The following is a 10,104-nucleotide window of genomic DNA, read 5'->3' on the forward strand; positions in this document are numbered from 1 at the left end:
AAACTGAGTGAAATCAGCTTGTGAGAAGAGACAGGTAAGCCTAGATAGAAGCCATAACACTGCCTTCCAGCTTCTCTTAGAAGACTGGGCCAAGCTGAATCTGTGACAGGAGTAATGCTTTGCTAGCACAAAAGTCTGGGTGTGGCTAAGTCGTCTACTTTCTAATTTATGTTGGTGGAACCCTGCCCATTGGTTTGTTTCATTCAGCCATTCACCAGGTCCTGGTAAGAAAGGAAATGGAGGATCCCTGAGCCTTGGAAAAGTGTGAATAACTCCTTCTTCAAGAGATAAATGGGGAAAAGGATGCCTCTCTTTCAAAGTCACTTTGCGAGCAACAGCTAACAGTTTCTAAGGCTCTGCTTTATGCCAAGCACCAAGCTAAACCCTATTTGCAACATCTATAATCTTTGCAACAACTCTATGAGTTGGGTTCTATCATTTATCCCATTTTATGGATGCATACACCAAGGCTTGGACAGGTTAAAGGACTTGCCCAAGGTCACAGAACTAGTGACAGGTAGAGGTGGGATCTGATGGCCAGGCTCTACCTGTGATAGGAAACATGATGTCAAATTATTACATGACATCCATCTCTTCCAGAGCTGGCTTCAAGGGCATTCAAGCACTGCAGTCACACAATGCCACCCTGAAAGGTACCCTCCCCTGAGCCATATAATGCTTAATAGTCACCATCTTGAAAGTGCTGATAATTACATGTGTGATTTGGGTGTGTGTGTGTGTGTGTGAGTTGCTCAGTTGTGTCTGACTCTTTGCAACTCCATGGATTGCAGCCCACCATGCTCCTGTGTTCATGAAATTCTCCAGGCAAGAATACTGAAGTGAGTAGCCATTCCCTTTTCCAGGGGTCTTCCCAACCCAGGGGTCAAAACCGAGTCTCCCGCATTGCGGGCAGATTCTTCACCATATGAGCCACCAGAGAAGCCCTTGGGGTTTTATATGTCAGTTCTAATAGGACCACGGGGCACCTGTGGTCCTGCCTCCTGCTGCGTCTCCATCTCTCTGTCTCCCTAGGACGAGTACTCTGCTGCCTGGCTCTTGACTCTGTGACACCAGAGACCTGCTTGGCCTCCCCCTCCCCGCCACTGCCCAGTGATTACAGCCACCCCACCACCTGGCTCCCTGACCCCACTCCCCCAAGCAATCCATGCTGCCCTTTGTCCTGACAGAGGCTTAAAGGGGTGCATGGGCATGTAAGGAGATAGGATAGGTGGTCCCCAGAGAAAGAGAACCAGTCACAGCATTCTTGACACAAGAGAAGCCATTTCTGACCTAAGCCATTTTGTGAAATAACCCTGCAAGCAGTGCTCATCCTTGTGTCATAATTAATTGTCTTAAGGGAACATTGAATGCAGAAACATTGTCTGCAAGAGAAGTAACAATAGCAAAGATAATATATCGATTGTAAAGACTCCCAGTTCTGAGTCAAGGGTAAAGATTAGCCTGAAGTACTCAACGACCAGATCACCTAGAACCCAAGGGATGATGTATTGACTTTTTCTGACTCTCAGGACTTCAGTCATCTAAGACTTGGACTATGTCTACTGCCCAAGCCCCTTCAGGAATATGCATGCACCCTTAGCTTGAAACTTTCCCAATTCTGTTGGGGAGACAACAACTTTGAGAAAGTTCCCCGGTATTCTACTTACTTGCTGCAAGTAATAAATCCTTTCTTCTCCAGATCTTTGGCTTCATTGTGTCCTTTGGCTCAAAACACACCGAGAGGAGAGCTCAGTTTTCTGGTAACAGGAAAAGTCAAGATTGGGGAGCACCTAAGGGCAGGGCAAGATGCAGCAGTGCCATGGCACGTCTGATATCGGCCTCTTGGCAGGGCCCAGTCTCTTACCCACCCACATTCACACTGGATGTGTCCCAGCATGTGATTGCCTATCCTCTGCAGGTTGAGAACTGACTTCTTTGTCCCTGGCTGGGGCATAGGGCATAGGTCTGGTGGCTGCTGGGAGAGGAAATCTGAGATAGAGGGAGGGGGTGTGGGAGTGAATGCTTGCATGTGCTGAGTGGTACATCCCAGGTACCTGAGATGGTCTGCAATGGCCAGGTGAGCACCTCCCTGCCCAAAGGAGTGGGACATTAAGTAGGAAATAGAAACATAGGGGAAGATAGCCAGAGAGAGATACAAAAATAGAGATAGACTGTGGAAGAGTGGAAAAAGTTTTCTGTATTAGAACCTTCAATAGCACCTTTTTCTTGAATTTTGAACAAGAAGCCCTGCATGTTGTACCAGACCTCACAGATAATGTAGTATGGACAGACTTTCAAGGTGACTGGGTGTTAAAAGGAGCCCCTGCCATTAAACCTCACTGCTCCAGTTTGGAACATTCCAGTTTGGAACACCTACACGCATTCCATCTGTCTTGCTTCTTTGAGTTTATTCCCTATTATTGCACTTAGTTTTACTACTCATGTTCATGTGCTTGCCATGCTGAACCTGTCACACAGAATGTTGCATTCATCTCTGTAATGCCCCTGTAACTAAACCCATTTTTCTTATGAGAAGACTGAGGCTTGAGAAGCTAAAATATTAGTGCGGTGACCAGGAAGATCTTTCTGCTCTTTGCAGACTGGCTTTGCCTGTAGGCCCCAACTTGATAAAATAGCCTTTCTTCTCATTTCCTTCTCATTTCATGGAAGCTAAGATTAATGGATTTTCAAGCATTCTTCTTAATGTATTTCTGAGGTAACCAGGATCTGCCCTGGACAAGCTTCCTGGAGCTGAAAAGACTGGTGGTCGGTTCTGAGAAATGCTTTTCTGAAAGAGGAGATACTGGGAACACGCAAAAGCAGCTATCTGAGGAATAGATGGCTTGGGCGAGACATTTCAAATAACGTCTCCCCGTGCTGCCAACAGGCAGTGACTTATGCCCAGCTGCCCGGTTATTTACCAAGGGAAGCCTGTGGCAGGTCTGCACACTGGGGACTTTCTTCTGTAGGCCTTTCATTGCCAAGAGACACCCTGAGAATGTAGAGGTTACGAGCCCCATCACCCAGAGCCAACTTGCAGAGGGAGAGCTGAATAGAGCTCTCTTTAGGAGACCAAGCCAGGATTACAGTAATTGCAGGCCGGCTGCCGGCTCTCTGGCGACAGTGCCTGGTGGAGGTTGCCAGCTGGCCCTGCTAATTACCTGTCGCCCAGGATGGGGAGGAAAACTTGCAAAAGGACAGAAGAGGCCCAGACAGAAGGCACTGGAGCATGGCAGGCTGGCATCTCTGGGATCCAGGCCGCCCTGCTGGCCCCATGGCAATAGTTCTGCTGTTGCAGAGAATGACTTGGCATGTTTCTGCCTTGTTCCTCCCAAACAGCTCCCTTTTGTGGGCTTGCCCGTCTCCCCTTCAGAGCAACGAACCTCTCTAGTCTTGAGTTTTCCCCAAGGCACTTCGGGAATTGTTAAGGATGGATTCTTGGGCAGCAGAGCAGAGAGAGGGGGAGAAAGAGGCTCTTTCTAGACCAGTGATGGCCAACAGAAATTTAACGCAAGCCCCAAATGTAACTCAAAATTTTCTAATAGCGACAGTAAAAAAAAAAAAAAAAATGTAAAAAGAAATAGGTGAAATTTAAATTAGTAATATATTATATTTAACATAATAGATCCCAAATATTATCATTTAAACATGAACTGGTATTTTTTAAAGTATTAAATTATTTTACATTCTCTCCTTTGTACCTAAATTCCAGTGTGTATGCTACATGTCCAGCTCATCCCAATCAAGATGAAGTGCCAACAGCCACATGGGGCTGGACAGCACAGCTCCAGATAAGTGATAGAAAATATAATGCAAATATACTATTGGCTGGCCTTGATCATACTTGGGTTTTGTACTCTAACCTCCAATCCTTCTTTTCTCCTGGCTTTGACATTTGCTCTCCAAACCTTAGTTCCTTGTAACTTCACATGTGGGCTGACGACCCGCAGCACTGACATCACTCAGGAGCTTGTTAGAAACGCAGAACCTCAGGCTGAAGCCCGGACCCACTGAATCAGAATTTGTACTTCAACAATTTCCCCAAGTGATTTGCATGTGGAGTGAAGCCTGTGAAGCGCTGCCCTTGGCTCCCCTCCTTTCCCTGCCCCTCCTGATGGCATGTGACTTTATCTTGGGCTTCCTTGTTGCCTGGATTCCCTTGTCCAACTCCTGAACCTCTGGCTGCTGCCCAGTGTACATAACATCTGCATTCTCTGCTACTGTCCCCAACTGGAGGTAAGCCAAGAGAGTGGAAATTTAGCAACAACAAATGAAACAAAACTTGGTTACCATTTATTGAGCACTTACAGAGAGCCAGGCTCTGGGCTTAGCACATCTCTTGCGTAATCTCACTGAATCCTCTTCCACTTTAGGAGTCTGATGCATTATTATCCTAATCTTACAGATGAAGTTCAGAGATAACTGTCCATACACAGCTCATTTCTGGTGGAGTGAAAATTAAACCCTGGGTCTACCTGATTGGAAAGTCCACACTTTATGGCTCTGTTCAAAGTCAACTTGTTTTAGTGTGTGTGTGGTGGTAGCGAAGACTTTCTCCCTGAGACAGAATTATTAGAATGCAGGTAGTTTATTTGAGAAGGATGGAAACACCTTCATGTAGCCAAGCAGGAAACATGAGAGGGAAGGGTGAGCGGTCAATAAAAGGTGTATTTTCAAGCCAGTTACCCGTGTGGGAGTCTACAGCTGAGTCCCACTGAAGAAACTCAAAGAGCTAGTAGGTGAGGGAGTTGGGATTTTACACACCAAGACCCATTAGGAATTAGTTGGGGTGTGCTCACAGGAGGTTCCAACAGCAAGAGAAAGTTCCAAGGCAAAGAAATAAGAGGTGCTGGCAATTGGAAGTCAGCAGGTGAGAGAGGAGGTCTAGTCTAGGTGAGGATTGGCAGCGTCTGCCATGATAGACTAGACCCATGGATTCCTCAGCATTACCGACCCAAGAGGGAATGAAACACCTCTTATCAGACATTGACCCACTGATGCTCTCCAGTGGCTCCCAGGAAATGCAGGGCCCCCAATCCGTCTTTGTTGGTTTTTTATCACTGGTTGGGAGGCACAGCAGTGAAATCAGGCTCTTTGAGAATTGTGGGATCCTGTCCATCTCCTTTCCTGTATTTTCCAGGTAGATAGCCCTGGCTGGGCAAACACATACTCCAGCTCAAGCACCCCTCCTCAACCAGTTTCTTGGTATCTCTGATTTGGAGCAGATATTACTTTAGGAGAAAATATAAGGGGAAAAAATGGAAGGAGTGACAGATTTTACTTTCTTGGTCTCTAAAATCACTGCAGAAAGTGACTGTAGCCATCAAATCAAAAGATTCTTGCTTCTTGGAAGGAAAGCTATGATAAACATAGACAGCATATTAAAAAGCAGAGACATCACTTTGCTAACAAAGGTCCATATAGTCAAAGCTATGATGTTTCCAGTAGTCATGCACAGATGTGAGAATTGGACCATAAAGAAGGCCAAGCACCAAAGAATTGGTGCCTTCAAACGGTGGTGCTGGAGATGACTCTTGACAGTCCCTTGGACTGCAAGATCAAACCAGTCTATCCTAAAGGAAATCAACCCTGAATATTCATTGGAAGGACTGAAGCTCCAATACTTTGGCTACTTGATATGAAGAGTTGACTCATTGGAAAAGACCCTGATGCTGAGAAAGATTGAAGGCAAAAGGAGAAGCGGGCAGCAGAGGATGGGATGGTTAGGTTACAGCATCACTGACTCAATGGACATGAATTTGAGCAAATTCTGGAAGATAGTGGAGGACAGAGGAGCCTGGCATGCTGCAGTCCATGGGGTCGGACTGCAAAGAGTCAGTCATGACTTAGTGACTGGACAACAAATCCACCCCAGGAGAAGTAGCGAGGGAAAAGTTTCTATCATTTATCTATGTATCTGCCCACCTTTCTATATATCTAAGCATTTACAGATCCTCTCTCCCTCTCTCTATCTATATATATATGGTTTTGGAAGGGACACCATGGGTGCAAGGTCAAGCACAAGAGAAACATGTGCCTGGCAGTGAGAGAGAAGCCCAGCAGGAGGACAAAGTATGAAAGTTTGGAAAGGTTAAACCTCATTTTGCCAAAGTCAACAAAGATGGGTCTGAGTTGGGCCAGCTTTCTTTCTAGATTCTTTCTATTAATGTTACTCTGTTAAAATACCCTATGCCTACGACACTTCAACATTTTCAGACTGCTATGGATTCATAGGAAGTGAGGAGGCAGTGAAGAGAAAAGGAAAAGAGAGGGGAAAAGAGCGGAAGGGAAAGACAAGAGAAAAGGAAGGTAAAATTGACCTTAAGACTGAACAGCAAATGTGGTGCATCCCTCTAAAGGGAATGAGGCAGGGCTTCAGCATATGACTTTGGGTGGGAGAATATAATCTGGCACTGATGAAGATCAATGGATGGATTCCAGATTTAAAAAAAAAAAAAGAAAGCTTTGCTAGAATAGATGTATTTGCCGTGGACTGCAAGTAGTAAAGAGAGGAAAAGAGGAAGCAGAGATGACTCTGAGATTTGTAACCTGACCGTCTGGACAGTGTGGATTTATCCACATGGGCCCTCTTGTCTACAACATTGTATATGGCTACACTCAAAGCTTGGCTCTTCCAAAGGGAACCCAAGGGAGCCCCAAACCAGAAATGAACCCCCAAAGATCCAAAGCCAGGATCCCTACTGGATACACCTTCTTGCTCCCAACTACAGACACAAGCTCTGAGTAGACAGGGTTGTATGAGTCTGTATCCCCACGTAAAGGTAACTCCCAGCACCTTGGAATGTGACCTTATATAGAAACAGGTTTTGTGCAGAAGTAACAAAATGAGATTATTAGGGTGGGCTCTAACCCCATATGGCTGACACAGAGACAGACGTGCACCCAGGGAAGACAACACGACGCACAGGAAGAGGGCCGCTTGAGGACAGGACTGGAGCGATGCATCCGCAAGCACGTGCAATGTGTCTGCGGTGACCAAAGGTTAAGAGCTGTCTGGAACAGACCCTTCCCTTACCACTCGAGAGGGGGCCTGGCCCTGCCCACACCTCAATTTCAGACTTCCGGCCTTCGGAACGGTGAGACAACACTTTCCTGTTGCTTTCAGCCACTCGATTCATAGTAGTTTGTTACACAGATCTAGCAACTTCTTACAGAAATAGTCAGGGGCAGCTCTCTGTCAAAGTCTGATGGGAGGCCGTAGATCAATAACCCAGCCTTCTTGTTGCTCTTAGTTTGAGAACCTTGGAGATGTGGGTTTTACACCATTTCTCAGAGTTTCACCGGCAGAATTAAGCTCCAGTCACCTAGAAAGTAAACAGCTTGATAACTCACTCCTTCCCATCCCACTTCTCCACTTCCTACCCATGTTTCCAGGAACTACTAAATAAACAACCCTGCACAGAGATCTTACCCCAGATCTACTTCCAGGAGAACCCGGCCTGATGGAGAAGTTGCCCAGGGAAGTGAATATCTGGCATCCCAGCCTCTTGAGAAGAATATCCTCTACCAAGTTTGGTTCTAGAATATTTCTGCACAACTGTTCATGGGATGCAATTGTGCATGAATGGCTCAATCTTCTAAGGGGGTTGAAGAAAAAACAAAACAAAACACCTTCTTGTTTTACCCTTCACCGGTAACTCAGATGATAAAAGAGTCTGCCCGCATGCAGGAGACTCAGGTTAAACCCCTGAGTTGGAAAGATTCCCTGAAGAAGGAAATGGCAAGCCACTCCAATATTCTTGCCTGGAGAATTTTATGGACAGAGGAGCCTGGCGGGCCATAGTCCATGGGGTTGCAAAGAGTCAGACACAACTGGATGAATATCACTTCACTTCCCTTCCCTTCTCACTGTCCCCAAGCAAGGGATTACCCAAAAGTTGGGGAAGGGAAGACTTGCTAATTACTGCCTTGATAGTTAATCAATACTTGAAAACAACAAAGCAACCATCTTTGTAATGTGCAAGCTTTCTGATGCCAGGTCACACTGTGCTTGTCATAAGTTACAGAAGACAGAAGGATAGGTAAGTTATAGACTCAGTTCAGTTCAGTTCAGTCACTCAGTCGTGTCCGACTCTCCGCGACCCCATGAATCACAGCACGCCAGGCCTCCCTGTCCATCACCAACTCCCGGAGTGCACTCAAACTCATCCACAGAGTAGGTGATGCCATCCAGCCATCTCGTTCTCCGTCGTCCCCTTCTCCTCCCGCCCCCAACATTTCCCAGCATCAGAATCTTTTCCAGTGAGTCAACTCGTCGCATGAGGTGGCCAAAGTATTGCAGTTTCAGCTTTAGCATCAGTCCTTCCAATGAACACCCAGGATCGATCTCCCTAAGAATGGACTGGTTGGATCTCCTTGCGGTACAAGGGACTCTCAAGAGTCTTCTCCAACACCACAGTTCAAAAGCATCAATTCTTCGGCGGTCAGCTTTCTTCACAGTCCAGCTCTCACATCCATACATGACCACGGGAAAAACCATAGCCTTGACTAGACGGACCTTGGTTGGCAAAGTAACGTCTCTGCTTTTTAGTATATTATCAAGGTTGGTCATAACTTTCCTTCCAAGGAGTAAGCGTCTTTTAATTTCATGACTGCAATCAGCATCTTCAGTGATTTTGGAGCCCCAAAAAATAAAGTCTGACACTGTTTCCACTGTTTTTCCATCTATTTCCCATGAAGTGATGGGACCAGATGCCATGATCTTTGTTTTCTGAATGTTGAGCTTCAAGCCAACCTTTTTACTCTCCTCTTTCACTTTCATCAAGAGGCTTTTGAGTTCCTCTTCACTTTCTGCCATAAGGGTAGTGTCATCAGCATATCTGAGATTATTGATATTTCTCCCACTTGGGTAGGCTATATTCTCTAGTTATTTAATAAAACACTAATGTAGGTGTTGATGGGAAGACATTTGGTAGATTAGAGTCTATGATCGGTTTCCTTTAAGAAAGGTTATCTTCCATAATTTGCAGGGAGTGGGGGTGCTGATTCAATCAGTTGAAGGCCTTCAGAGCAGAGGTGAGTTTTCTCTGAAGAACAAGAAGAAATTGTGCCTAGGGACAGCAACTTCATCTTGTTCCCAAGATTTCAAGCCTGCCCTTCCTGATAGCGGGCTCTGTGGATTTTGGAATTGCTTATCCAACACTCATAGTTTCTTAAGCCAATTCCTTGCAAAAATCTCTAAAAACAGGTAGCCTACTGGTTCTCTTCCTCTGGCAGAACCCTGAATGATACACTATCCCAGTTACTTCATTTATTTTCTTAGGACTAGTGTTGGCTGACTTAAGAAATAAAAGTACAGAATGTAATTTTGGAAAATACATCCACTAAAAACAGTTGTTTTTCTCCAAAATTTATGTTAACTGAACATAACACTATTATGTTTGACCTGGCAGTCCTACTTGCTGTGATTTGAATTTACCTTATTTATAGATTTGCTCACTTGCTTATGGTCCATCTCCCTCATCTGGTCTGGAAGCCCCACAAAGGCAGAAACCTGATAGGTATTGTGGCTTCATCCCCAGTCCCTGAAACAGAGCCTAGCAGAGAGTGGATATCTAATAAATATTTATGGAGTGAATGAATGAATAAATGAATTTATATCATCTGCATATTCATGCTTTCTGCTTCCAAAACCCCCAAATCATCCTTCACACACAGAAATCAGGTTTATGTTCATGAGCAGTTGAACGGATGGTCCAAGTGATGAGAGTATAGGGTCTTCTCATCCATGGTTCCATTTTCCACATTGCTTAGTGTGTTAGTGAGTGTTATGTGAGTGACTGCTAGGGTGATTATTTGACTATTTAAGAGCTCTTAGCTCTGATTATTTAGGGAAAATGAGCAGAAAATGAGGAAACAAAAGTGCTGATAGCAGTGATAAGATGCCTGTCTCATAAACTTAGTTTAATCAGGATGATGACGGAAACAAGGCATGCCAAATACGGCAAATCTTCAGGCCTGAAGAGAAGCTTAGAGAAGAACTTGGTTGCTCAGTTGTGCAATTACCAAAGGGGAAAAAAAAAAGAGCAATAATTAGAACACGTGTGAAATCCCAGAGCTCTGTCATGGAGGACTGGCTGAAAG

At 45.2% G+C, this 10,104-nt stretch overlaps 1 protein-coding gene across 24 annotated transcripts in view; it reads right to left on the bottom strand.

Annotated features, from left to right (window-relative positions):
* The window catches only part of LOC129548017 (uncharacterized), a 291,573-nt gene that overhangs the window by 246,146 nt on the left and 35,323 nt on the right, over positions 1–10,104 (bottom strand). For 2 of the 24 annotated variants that reach the window (XR_008684224.2, XR_016036197.1), the window contains one exon: positions 1,668–7,325. The exons of 16 other annotated variants lie outside the window; for them this stretch is intronic. The gene's annotated coding sequence lies outside the window, so the exon portion shown is untranslated. Of the gene's footprint in view, positions 1–1,667; positions 9,558–10,104 lie in introns of all 24 variants that reach the window. 6 more of the 24 variants (XR_016036199.1, XR_016036195.1, XR_016036200.1 and 3 more) reach the window with 5 other exon arrangements.

The sequence above is a fragment of the Moschus berezovskii genome, chromosome 24 (genome assembly GCF_049115385.1).
Source record: "Moschus berezovskii isolate FMDL1 chromosome 24, NW_MosBer_1.0, whole genome shotgun sequence".
NCBI classification, from domain to species: Eukaryota; Metazoa; Chordata; class Mammalia; order Artiodactyla; family Moschidae; genus Moschus; species Moschus berezovskii.